The 12,250-nt window shown below is 39.3% G+C and overlaps 1 long non-coding RNA gene across 1 annotated transcript; it reads right to left on the reverse strand.

The window, feature by feature from the left end:
* Positions 1 to 3,688: 3,688 nt before the first annotated feature.
* LOC131193951 (uncharacterized) lies at positions 3,689 to 10,603 on the reverse strand. Its single transcript, XR_009154071.1, has 3 exons — positions 10,265 to 10,603; positions 7,167 to 7,210; positions 3,689 to 5,236 (listed from the first exon to the last, which is right to left on the reverse strand). It is a non-coding gene; the product is annotated as an uncharacterized LOC131193951 (long non-coding RNA).
* Positions 10,604 to 12,250: the final 1,647 nt, after the last annotated feature.

Below are 12,250 nucleotides of genomic sequence, written 5' to 3' on the forward strand. Positions count from 1 at the left end.
CAAATCAACAAATATATTCTTATATATTCCATTCACCAGTAGGTGTGATCTTCAGCTTAACTTTCAACATTGCACAAAATCTCACAGGTTCAGTTGGTATTTATTCAAACAAATAATTAAAATTAAGACAAGTAATTCCAGCATTTTAAAATGCCTTATTGCCAATGAAAATTAGAAATCCAATCTTTCTATGTTTTGCATTCTCCTCTTAGAATATTTTCTTTCAGATCTGTGATTTTTCTTTCTGTAATTGTTTGCTGCTTAAACAAACTTTTCAGAGTCTCTTTTTCAGAATTTATTTTCTTTAGGATTTATTTTAGGTTAAAAAAAAAAAGAATCACCTCACCCGTTTTCAGTCATTGTTCATCCACACTGCTCCAGCACAATTTTTATTTCTTCAGCTGCTCCAGCTTCATGGCAGCCATAATCGCTGCCTCTCTTCTTTGTCGTTGGATGAGAGAAAACTAGCCCTGGGTCAAGCAGGAGAGCTGCCACTCTCCGCGACCTGCAGGTCACCCCTCCACTCTTCGTCACCCCTCCACTCTTCGTCTAGCTCCTTTGGGGCTCTTTAACAAAGGGATTCGGCACGAGTTCACAGAGCCCCTCTCCTTATATCTGATGTGATAGTGCCACAACGGAAGTCCGAAAGAACCACAACTTAAAGAGCACAATTACAAACTATGTGCATTTGCCAGCTATTTGGTATTGATTGTGCGAGACCTGCTAGAGAACATTGAATATGTTACAAGGAGGATCACAATGTTTGGAGAAATGACGGGTTTAAAAATAACTAACTTAAAAATGACAGTGCTGACTAAGAACATAAATGTAGAAGATCAGAAGAAATTGGAATGTAAAACTGGTTTAACTGGAAAAAGTTAAAATATTCAGAGGTGACTTACTGACCAAAAAAATACTGTAAAATATGGAAGGAGATTGGGTTTAAATAGATGGGGAAATTTAGATTTGTCATTAATAGGTAATTAAAATGAATATACTACCTAGACTATTATTTCTATTTCAGACTACACCAATATTGATTAGAGATGCCACTTTCGAACAGTGGAAGAAAGATGTATCTAAATTTATTTGGCAAAATAAAAAAACCAAAAATTAAATATAAGCTACTACAAGATTCTAAAAATAGAGGAGGTCTGGATATACCAAATTTTAGATTACATTATGATGCTTGTTGTCTGGTAGGACAAAGATTGATTAAAAGATTAAAAGATTGGATAACTTTAAAAAAAATTCAAAAGACCACAAATGTTTTAATTTGAGATTTGGGTGCCATGCTTATTTGTGGTATGACAAAATAAAAGTTAACCTTGGTTTTAAAATTCATGCTATTAGGCAATCAGTTGGATGTGTATGGTGGAAGTACAAAGGAAGATTAGCTGATAAAATGCCACTTTGATTATCACCTCATGAAGTACTACATAGTACAGAGATGATATTAGAATGCAAATAGATGACATTGAGATTTATTGATATTTGAAAAAGGGATTCAGGATAAAGAAAACAATTAGTAAATAAGGATTTGTTTGTAATTAGTTTAATTATTGTAGATTTTTTGTAAGATTTAAATTAAAAAAAATTGTTTTCACAGAAACTAAATCTGAACTTTATGTTCTGGAGATGACCATTGTTAAAGCATATAAAATATTAGTCAAGATGAATCTGGAAGATGAATATGTTAAAGTGTGTATAGTAAAATGGACAAAACAAATTGATGTAATATAGTGCTAGATAAATGGGAGACTGTATAGTTTGAAAGAAAAATTTTATAAAATGATGTAAATTTACCCCAGATAGACTAATGAAAAGGTAAAAAGGGAATTCTAATAAGTGTAGTTAAAATGTTAAAATGCAGGTTCATTTTGTCATATGTAGTGGTCTTGAAAATATGTGAAAAAATATTGGACAAATAGATGGTATTTGGATCACTTTTTTTCTTTTTTTGTACACCATTTTTTCTTTTGTTGTTAGTGCTAGATTATGTTTTTGTTTGGTTTGTTTGGTTTTCTGTTTTGTATTTTACCTTTTATGATAAAACAAAATAAATTTACTTAAAACATCTTCTACCAAAATAGATACCCAGGCAAGTTTATAAGAAAGTACCAGGCAACTAAACTGAGTTAAAATAAGGAAGTGTGAAGTATCTTTTCTTTTTAATTTTGATGGAGAAACATAAAGATAAAAAGTTGTGAATTTATTTTACTATTTTTAAAGTGATCTGTAGCCTTGGATTGCTTTGTTGTGGGTGGTTGAAATTCTCTATGAACTCTGATTGGCCAGAAAAATAACAAAATAAAAAAATACATTTCTTGACCGCAAGAGGGAGCTAAAAATGCTTAAACCTGAGCTCAAGTCTGTCATTAGAAAAACTCTTTACAGAGAATCACCCATATTATAAATCAATAGAGTACAAATTGATACAAATGTTACAGATGATATACATGTAGAAAACTATCAACCCACTGAGATAATTCCAATAACACTTAAACTTATATACCGCTTTACAGTGCTTTACAGTCCTCTCTAAGCGGTTTACAGAGTCAACATATTGCCCCAACAGTTTGGGTCCTCATTTTACCCACTGCGGAAGGATGGAAGGCTGAGTCAACCTTGAGCCTGGTGAGATTGAACTGCCAAATCACAGGCAGCCGGCAGGCAGCAGAAGTAGCCTGCAGTACTGCACTCTTAACTACTGTGCTACCGTGGCTCATCAGGTAATGGAAATAATTTAACGGTAACTTTGGAATGCAAACCTGATACCAGCTTTTATTATGATGATGGGTTGAATATAACCCAACAGAGATGGAAAGCAGGATTATTTGGAACCCCGCCCCTTGCAATTTAGAGGAGTGCTTTTGGCAAGCAAGGGGAGCTGCACAGTGGTGCGCCAAACTTTCCAGCTCCACAGCGGCAGGAAAACACGATGGAGCTGGAAAGGAGGTTTGTTTAGGAGCTCCTCTTGCAATTTGGAGGAGTACTTTTGACAAGTAGTGAGGCAGGGCTGTGCCTGCTAGTGAGAGAGGCTGAGGCTCAGCAAGGAAGGGGAGAGGCCAGGCTGGCGCTTCTCCAACGGGCTGGACAAGGACTTTGGCACCGAAGACTGCACAGGAGGCGAACATGGGCAGTTCGGAGCTCTCAGGAGTGGCACCAAAATAGTGGTGCAGCGCCTTTGTGGTCAATTGTAAGTGTGAAAGACCACTGTGATGCTGCAACATACTGTATGTAACTTTGGGATCCAGTTGTAAGTACTTTTGGCAGAGATGTCATAACTTTGAACATTCGCTAAGTGAATGTTCTTATTCGGAGAACTACCTGTAATACATTTGAAAGAAACATATATTAAAGAGACTAACAAAAAGTATTTAACAAATAACATCTTGGGTCTGGAATTTATTTCTGCTAATTCAAAGAAAAAAATCAATGGGGTAATTCTGTATATATTAAACCACAATTACATCCACATTTATTGTTTGCTATTGATTAAGGCAGATATGTAATTGTTCAAATTGAATTACAGGGAATAAAATCGATTATCATTTTACAACTCACACCAGTGGTGAAATCTGAACCGGTTTGCTACCAGTTTGCTGGTTGCGCATGCATGTTGTGCGCCAAGAAAGCGCTACGCATGCGCAGTGTGCACCAAACACATACTGTGCACACACACGTGTAGCACATGCTAAAAGGAGGCTTGGGAAGGTAAGTAGAACAGGGAGAGGCGGAATCAGTTGTACCGTGCAATTTAAATTCACTAGAAAGCAGGATTTCCTGCTTTCCTGATTTTAAATCGCGCGGCACAGCTGATCATGAGAAATACCAGCTCAGAGGAACTGGTAGCTTTTTTTTTACTACTGGTTCACCCAAACTAATAATTTTTATCACCACCAGTTCACCCAAACCGGTAACATTTCACCACTGCCCCACAGCAAGAAAAAAACAAGTTTTTAAACAACTGTCTGAACACTTGCTCTCTATTCTTTTCAGTATTGATGTGCAATTGAAGATTACAATGGGATAGTAACCTCACAACTGGACAGATCAGCTATTAAAGGAATTAAAGAAACACAAGGGAAACTGCCCCAAATATTTTCGAGCAGACCAATAGTTTAGGTCTGATCAATGTTTGGAGGTGTAAAAATGGACTAACAAAAGATTTTACCTTTTTTTAGAGAGACACCAATCCTTTTCTAGAATTGATATAATCTGAATTTTAAAAAATTACTTCACAAAGCAACTATAGTTATTATTCTTCCAAAAACATTTTTGTCCATAATCATAAATTTGGTCCTCAGTCTTTTAAATGGAGATTAAATGAGTCTATTCTGCAGAAACCACAGATTGTTAAAGAACGTAAACAGGTACTTCAAGACTATTTTAATAATAATTTAGGAAAGGGAACTAAGTTGACAGCAGTTTGGGATGGTTGTACGGCTGTTATAGCAGGTCATTTTATACAATACAATACAGCAATTAAGAGGATGAAAAAAATCCAAAATGTGTTATAAGAAATTAAACTGAAGCAGAGGAAACTCTAGAATTCACTAGAAGATTCTAACATACTTAATCAACTAAAATCGCAACAACAAATTTCTTTGTTGACTGTTTCAGATATTGAAGAATACTTAAATATACGAAACAACACTTTTTTGAACATGCAAATAAACCAGAGAGATGGTTGGGCTACAAACTAAGAGACAGAAAAGAAGGTGACTACCAAGCTTCAAAAGGGTCTAGGACTTTTCACTTCAAAACCTTTGAACTTGCCTGTTTTTCCTTAAGGTTTTTGCCCCTGCGTTATTAGCCACAAACTTTTTTCCCTGGCTGGCCCTCCCCCAGACTTTCGTCACAGCACATCGGCCACGGCCACTTCCTGCCAGTCCCTTTGCTGCGGCCCATTCGTCAAAGTACTGTTCGCATTGGGCTTTTGGCCGCTTAGGATAATTTGCATCCAGCCAATTGGTGCAGGGACTTGGGAGCTTTGGGAGTGGAAGAGCTTGTCAGTTCAGAGCCTTTGCTAACTGGGTCTCAATCCTCGCAGGCAGCCTCTCAATGCCAGCCATCCGTTCGCTGCCCAAATCGATCTCCTGTCATCATCCCGACTCCATTACAGGTAGCTTCCGCCGCTGCGTCTCGCACTCTCCCACCCGCTCATGTTTGTCGAGTCCCGGCTAGGGCTCGACATTCTTGCTTCCAAGGCAGGAAGTTTTATATATCCTTCCTGCAATATGGACAAAATATTCTATGTTAAAAAGATAAATTTACTGACAGTGATTAAAGATACTATTTTTTCTAACAACAGGTTTGGGGTGGATTTTAACTGTTATTTCTTCATCCTTAAATCTTAGTTACCAACTGATGCCACTGTTTTGTGGCATTTTAATCATCTCAATAAAATTAATATTTATCTTCTTTCTCAATGAATTGAATGATTGCCTGTCCATCTTCTGTCTGTCTGTCTGTCTCTCTCCATCTCCCTCCCTCCCTCCCTCCATCCATGCATCCCTGTTTCTGTTTCAGATGTCTGTATGGCCCATCACATAAGAACGATAACATTTAATGTGACCCATGAACAAGTATACTCCTACTTTTCAGCGACACACACAGTTTGGAATCTGTCTTCTTCTTCTGCTACAGAGAAGGAAGCTTAACAAAGTTTTCCTGAAATATTAACAAAATGCTCTATTAAAAAAAAAACCCAAACTTACTGACAGCCATTAAAGACCCTATGTTTTCTAAAAAACAACTTTATCTGGGTTGGGGTGATGATTCTTCATCCTTAAATCTTAGGTGCCAACTGATATCATACTGGAATAAATAAAGGATTACATAAAAGATTAAAGGAGGTACAGTCTGGGTAAGTAGGAATGGGACAGATGGAAAATCCTTGTACTATAGCCTCAAAAAGCAAAAATATGAATGAGTCCTTGAACTATTCTAATTGTATTACTCCTCTATGTATACACTGCTGTGCCTGTTTGTATGCATGACATACATTCATTTGTCTTTCCCGTCCTCATTTTTGCTAGTTTAATGAGAGTTGGATGATAATGGGTGCCCTAAAGGAGGAAGGACTATTGTGCCCTTTCATTTAAAGTGGAAAGTGAAGAAAAGATGAACAGGTTACTTGCTAAAAGTGATGTAAAATCTCCATTAGTAACTTGGTTTATTAAACCAGTATTTACCATGACCTAAGCTAGATCTGCACATTCATTGATTCATTCAACTTATATGGCTGCCCAACATGCAATAGAGACTTCAGGTCTCTTTGCTTCCTTTCCATTTATTTGTGTTTAATTCTCAGGGACTGGCTGGACAAATCCTTGCAGTTTTCTTGGCAAGGTTTTTCAGAAGTGTTTTGGCATTGCAAACTTCCTAGAGCTGACAGAATGTGACTGGTCCAAGATCATCTAGCTGATGATGTGCCTGAAGTGGGATGAGAATTCCTGGTCACTCAGTTTCTAGTCACATGGACTAACCACAATACCAGACTGGCTTTCTTGGGTAGCTAACATAAGCTAAAAACATATTTAAAAAATATAGCACAGAATAAAAGCCTATAAACCTAGAGTCCAGTTGCCTCTTCAAAAAAACCTTTGGGATAACCATAACCTGGATGACTGAGAATCTCCATAGACATAAAACACAATGAATATGTCAGTTTTGGAAGGCAATTTTCTTTTTGCTTCTTAACTGCCACATATTTTAGCTGGGGAAGTTGGGAGGGGGTTGTTGTTAGAGCGATAGAAAATTAGTCATAACAACATTCCACATTCAAGGACATCCTGCGTCTGATAGAGACTGCCTGAAGATTGTATCCAATTGAGTGTGAAGAGTTGATTGGACAATGTGATGAAATTATGGGTGTGGGGCAGGGCTGTGAACTGTCAACTGGGTGTGGAAAACCTGGAAGCTTTCAGATTCAGGGTTTCCCAGCTGTGCCAACAGCTAAATAAATTGGAACTTTGAATAACCTCAAGCCTCAGAGCTTTATTACGTTGGCTGTGTTCCTTGGAACCCTGACAGAATGCTCTTCCTGTCCGTCCATCCATCCATCCATCTTCTATATCTATTTAAAATTTCTACAGAGCCCATCACATGTGTGTGACCATAGCATTTAATGTGGCCCATAAACAAGTGTTTTTTCCTACCTCTTCTTGGAAACGCGTGTGCTCCATCCTCCAGTGGTTGACAGCTAGAAGATAAAGATAATTCCTATAATTATCTGTGTTTAAGCTGCAGATTGGCAACTACAATTTTACAGACATCCACCAAAGTGCCCACCATCCAATTTGGATTGAAAAACTAAGCATCAAAAACAACAACATAATTGAGACTTGGTGTGCTGCAAAGAAGAGTGCTAGTCTTTTGTCACTTTTATCTCCATGAAGGCTTCTATGGTTTATAACAGCATTTTTAGAAAATACGGGTAGGCGCATGTCCTTTCAACAGCTCCGAGAAGGCTCCATACCCATTTGTACCACTTGTGACAACATAGATAAACCTCCAGGTGGCCTTTACGACTCACTAAAAGAATGCAAATGACCAGCTATCTACAAGGACTAAAAATCCTTCCATTCCCCACCATCCAGTCAGAGCTGAACAAGCTTCTAGAATGAGAAGTGAAACATCTTCAAAGAAAAACCAGAAAGTACAGCTGCCTCTTGAAAAAGCACTTTTGGGACTTCTAAAACATTATATTTACATCAGAACTTTCCCTCTGCCACCATCTCCATCTTCTAATTCCTGTCAAATAAGTTGAAATTGACTTTTTTCTTTCCGTCTGCCAATATTTAAGTATTTAAATGCAATAAATCCCAGTGGACATTGATGCTATTCCAGCCAATCAGCAAGAGACTATAAGCAATGACCATTATTAGTCATTGCACCCACATCCAGGCTACCCCTGGTCCTGAAGCAATGCAAATCTCTCCAACTCTATTCCTTTCAAGGAAATAATATAAAAACAAATTGCTAATACTTGCTGTGCAGAGTTTTAGTTTATATCATGTGTATTTGTTTAGCTGTTTGCAAAGCAATCTGAGCAGTTGCTACGAAAGGAAATGTTCTGGCTACAAAGCCGCCATCCCTTTTGCATTCAAGCAAATTGCAAAACTAAGATAATATCATGGTGACAATTTTGCTACCAGGCACTCTCCCAATATTTATGACTGTAGTTGCATAGATGTTGTTTACAGACAGGGACTAATAATTGCACAGTTTTGCAAGTTTGAGCCTCCCAACCTTTATCTTGTGTGTCATTTGTTTCTGGATCAGGAGTGGAAAATATGTAGCCTTCTGGGTACTTCTAAACTATAATCTAAACCAGCATGTAATGCAAAGGTGAGGAATGCTGAAAGTTGTCATTAGCAAGCTACTTATTCCCCAGCCAGATTTTAGATTTTAAATCAGAGGTCATGAACTATCTTATTAATTATCTTTCATTTTGACTGTTCCATCTTCTTCATCTCCAACTTTGGAAATTATTTTCATCTCATGTTTGGCAATACAGCTTGGCTTTAAGCTATAAAATGTGACAGACAATTTAAGTTAAGGACCGAGGTAAATGCTGATGATAATGACAAAAGTTTAATAAAAAATAGTTTGTAAGATATAGATTGTTAATATTCAGAAAAAAATACTTTCAGCACAAAACAACATTGAATGGCACTTAAAAGCCAAGAGCATTAGGGCAAATGCTGAAAAATGCCTGCTTGGAAGACTTACTTTTTTGGCAAATGGGACTTTGATATTCTGTGCTAGTTGAAGTCTTCAGAAAATAGAGGGCTATTAAATTTAATACTTCAACCGAAGTGCCATTTGGGCATTTACTGAAGGCTTCATCTGACAAGACACTGAAACAATCATCTTGAGGGCTTTCAACAGCATTTTCATGCCCTAAAGGTTCTTCCACTGATGCTTTCAGTAAAGTGACCAGCTGAAATTATCGTCCTCAAAAATTCAATGAGAAGTATCAAACTGAAAGGTCTGATTTTTGAGACAAGAGGTTGCCTCAAAATACCTTGCTTGTGTGATCGGACTGGATGAGACATCATGAAATGCTACCCCCTTGCACAGGACAAGTATTATGTAAAATCCTAAATGATGATTTTAAATACAGTTTAGTAGTGAGCTTGGAAAATAAGGGATGGAATTGCAGACTTATCACAGTGAAATAGAGAGATCCTTATCCTTCTTAGGCTAAGTAGCCTAAAATATATCAATATATCATGCTTAGTAGCTAAATATATCAATCAATCATATTTATTCAGTCAAGAAGTAGCAAAATAACAAAGTATGCTATATAATTTTAAAAATGTATAAAGTTGGGAAGATGCTGGTTGAAACCCAGAGAGCTACTGCCATTTGTCTAGCTCAGTGTTTCTCAACCTCAGCAATTTTAAGATGTGTGGATGTGTGGATTCACATGCTCACTCGGGAACTCTGGGAGTTGACGTCCACACATCTTAAATTTGCAGCGGTTGAGAAACATTGGTCTAGCTAGATCAGGGGTGTCTAAACTCACGTAGTCACGGCGGCGTCATGTGAAGTATTGAGGGTTTTTTCCCCTTAGCTAAACTGGGCGTGGACATGGCCAGCATGTGATGCATCTGGCCCACGGGCCAAGAGTTTGACAGCCCTGAGCTAGATGAAGAAATGGTCTGAAAAAGAGGCTAGATTTTTCTATATAAACACAATATACATTTGTTACAGGGTATTTCTACTGATCACACCCATTCTCTCTTTGTGTGCATATATTGCCCTTAAGTGGGAGTTGAATGAAGAGGCAGGACTTCAGATCTTTATTGAGTAAGCAGGTACAGCAAAACTTTCCTGTCAGCAGCCCAGCCACTGAGGTTGCTCAGTTTTCCGGCTTCTTGCTGTGAACCAATGATTTCAAATGGCAGCTGTTTCCCACCTGGGAAGAGGACTTGAGTGAAGCCTTTGCCCAGGGTGTCACTCCCTATTTACCTATTTAACACCTCCTGTTGTATACTTTATTTTACTTAAATAGAGCAATATAGTAATCATAAAAATGCATTATGTAAATCATTCTGATCGTATTTTCCAGGTATGACTTATCCCATTCAGCCTTGTATCATCTGCATCTTTGACTGTCTTTATTTTCAAAGCGATTAATAAAAGCCTGAACAGACTTGACAGAATTTTGTGACATTCTGCTTAAATCACCTTTCAGTTCATAAAGGAGCACTGATGAGCATTTTTTGAGTAGTTTTTGAAAACTCACCTGTCATGCCATCCAGTCCACACCAAATGGTTGCCACTCATGCACTCGTGACGTCTCGCCTGGATTACTGCAATGCTCTCTACATGGGGCTCCCCTTGAAGGGCATCCGGAGGCTACAGTTAGTCCAGAATGCGGCTGCGCGGGTGATAGAGGGAGCCCCTCGTGGCTCCCGCATAACACCCATCCTGCGCAGACTGCACTGGCTACCTGTGGCCTTCCGGGTGCGCTTCAAGGTTTTGGTGACCACCTTTAAAGCGCTCCATGGCATAGGGCTGGGTTATCTACGGGACCGCCTACTGCTACCGAATACCTCTCACCGACCCGTGCACTCTCATAGAGAGGGACTCCTCAGGGTGCCGTCAGCGAGGCAATGTCGTCTGGCGACACCCAGGGGAAGGGCCTTCTCTGTGGGGGCTCCCACCCTCTGGAACGAACTGCCCCCAGGACTTCGTCAGCTTCCGGACCTTCGGACCTTCCGCCGCGAGCTTAAAACATACTTATTTAATTGCGCAGGACTGAGCTAGATTTTAATTTACGGTTTTTAAATTGGGTTTTATTTTCATATTTTTAATTCAGGCTTTTAGAATACGTTTTTTAACTGTTTTTAGATTGTATTTACCTGTTTTTAAATGCCTGTAAACCGCCCTGAGTCCTTTGGGAGATAGGGCGGTATATAAATTTAAACAATAAATAAATAAATAAATAAATTAGAATGTCATGAGATTCTTTCTAAAATTATTTACTGAAATCAAAATACTTTAACTCATGTTTGTAACATAATAGACTTTAAGAACTTACTGAATACTGTATTAGAGAATAGTATCAATTCAACTATTTGCATTGCGTGCTATAAAAAAGAAAGGCAGAGAAGTAGAGGGTAACTCTGATTTACTATGACTCAGAGATATAATGAATAGGGTAGAGAAAGAGAACTATGTCAGACGCAGAGATTTGGAATATGGAAATTATATCAAAAGACAAATTCAGTATTATAAATTTTAAAAAGTATTAGAATGGGTAGATAGGGAATTTTATAGGATTAAGATATCAGATTAGAAACTGGGAGACTGTGAGTTCTAGTCTAACCTTAGGCACAAAGCCAGCTGGGTGACCAAGGGCCAGTCGCTCTCTGTCAGCCCCTAGGAAGGTGGTAAGGACAAACGACTTCCAAAATCTTGCCAAAAAACTGCAGGGATTAGTCCAGGCAGTTGCCAGGAGTCCAGACTGACTTGAAGGCACCAAATGTAATATGTATATATGCAGGAGTAAAATGCTCCTGGTTCGGACCGGTTCAGTTGATCCGGTAGCGATGACGGCCCTGTTGTCCTGCAGAGCCAGCCACTGCTTGTGTGGGGAGGGGCGAGGAGAATGGCGAGACTCAGGGAGTAGGTCAGGTGGAGCTAGCTGACTCAGGGATACTCAGAAGCCGCCCCTGCCACTGCCAGAAGTTTGGGGGCCTCGACTTCAGATCACCCCCTCCTTCCCTCCCCCCCCACACACAAAAACAGAGGTTGGAGAGCTCTCTTGCTCTCTCCAAGTGCCCCATGCACAGCCCATTTGAGGAAAGGGCACGCACTGCTGGGCGCGTTTGGCTGCAGGAAGAGGCCCGGGTGGAAGGCAGCTTTCTCTGCAGCATCCCCCTCCCCTCTTTGGATCGTCCTGCAAGGGGGAGTCTCTGCCTTTGCAGAAATGGGGCGGGTAGTTTGTACGGAGGACTGGCGGGGTGGGGGGATGTGCACCCCGTGGGATGGAGAGTGGGGCAAGAGAAGGCTCTGAGATTCGCTTGGGCAGTCAAGCCAGAGGGAAACTCAAAGCGTTGGGGGCATCAGGAAGGCAGAATGTGCTTCAGAATGTGGAGCTCCTGGCTCTAACAGTGAGGGATGTGAGTGATATAAGAGCCACCAACGTGCCTACCGTTCCTGTCCTAATGTTCCCTTTGATTGTATCCAATTTCATATGGTTATTACATACTTACGATTATATATA

Source organism: Ahaetulla prasina, chromosome 3 (genome assembly GCF_028640845.1).
Source record: "Ahaetulla prasina isolate Xishuangbanna chromosome 3, ASM2864084v1, whole genome shotgun sequence".
In the NCBI taxonomy this organism is placed as follows: Eukaryota; Metazoa; Chordata; class Lepidosauria; order Squamata; family Colubridae; genus Ahaetulla; species Ahaetulla prasina.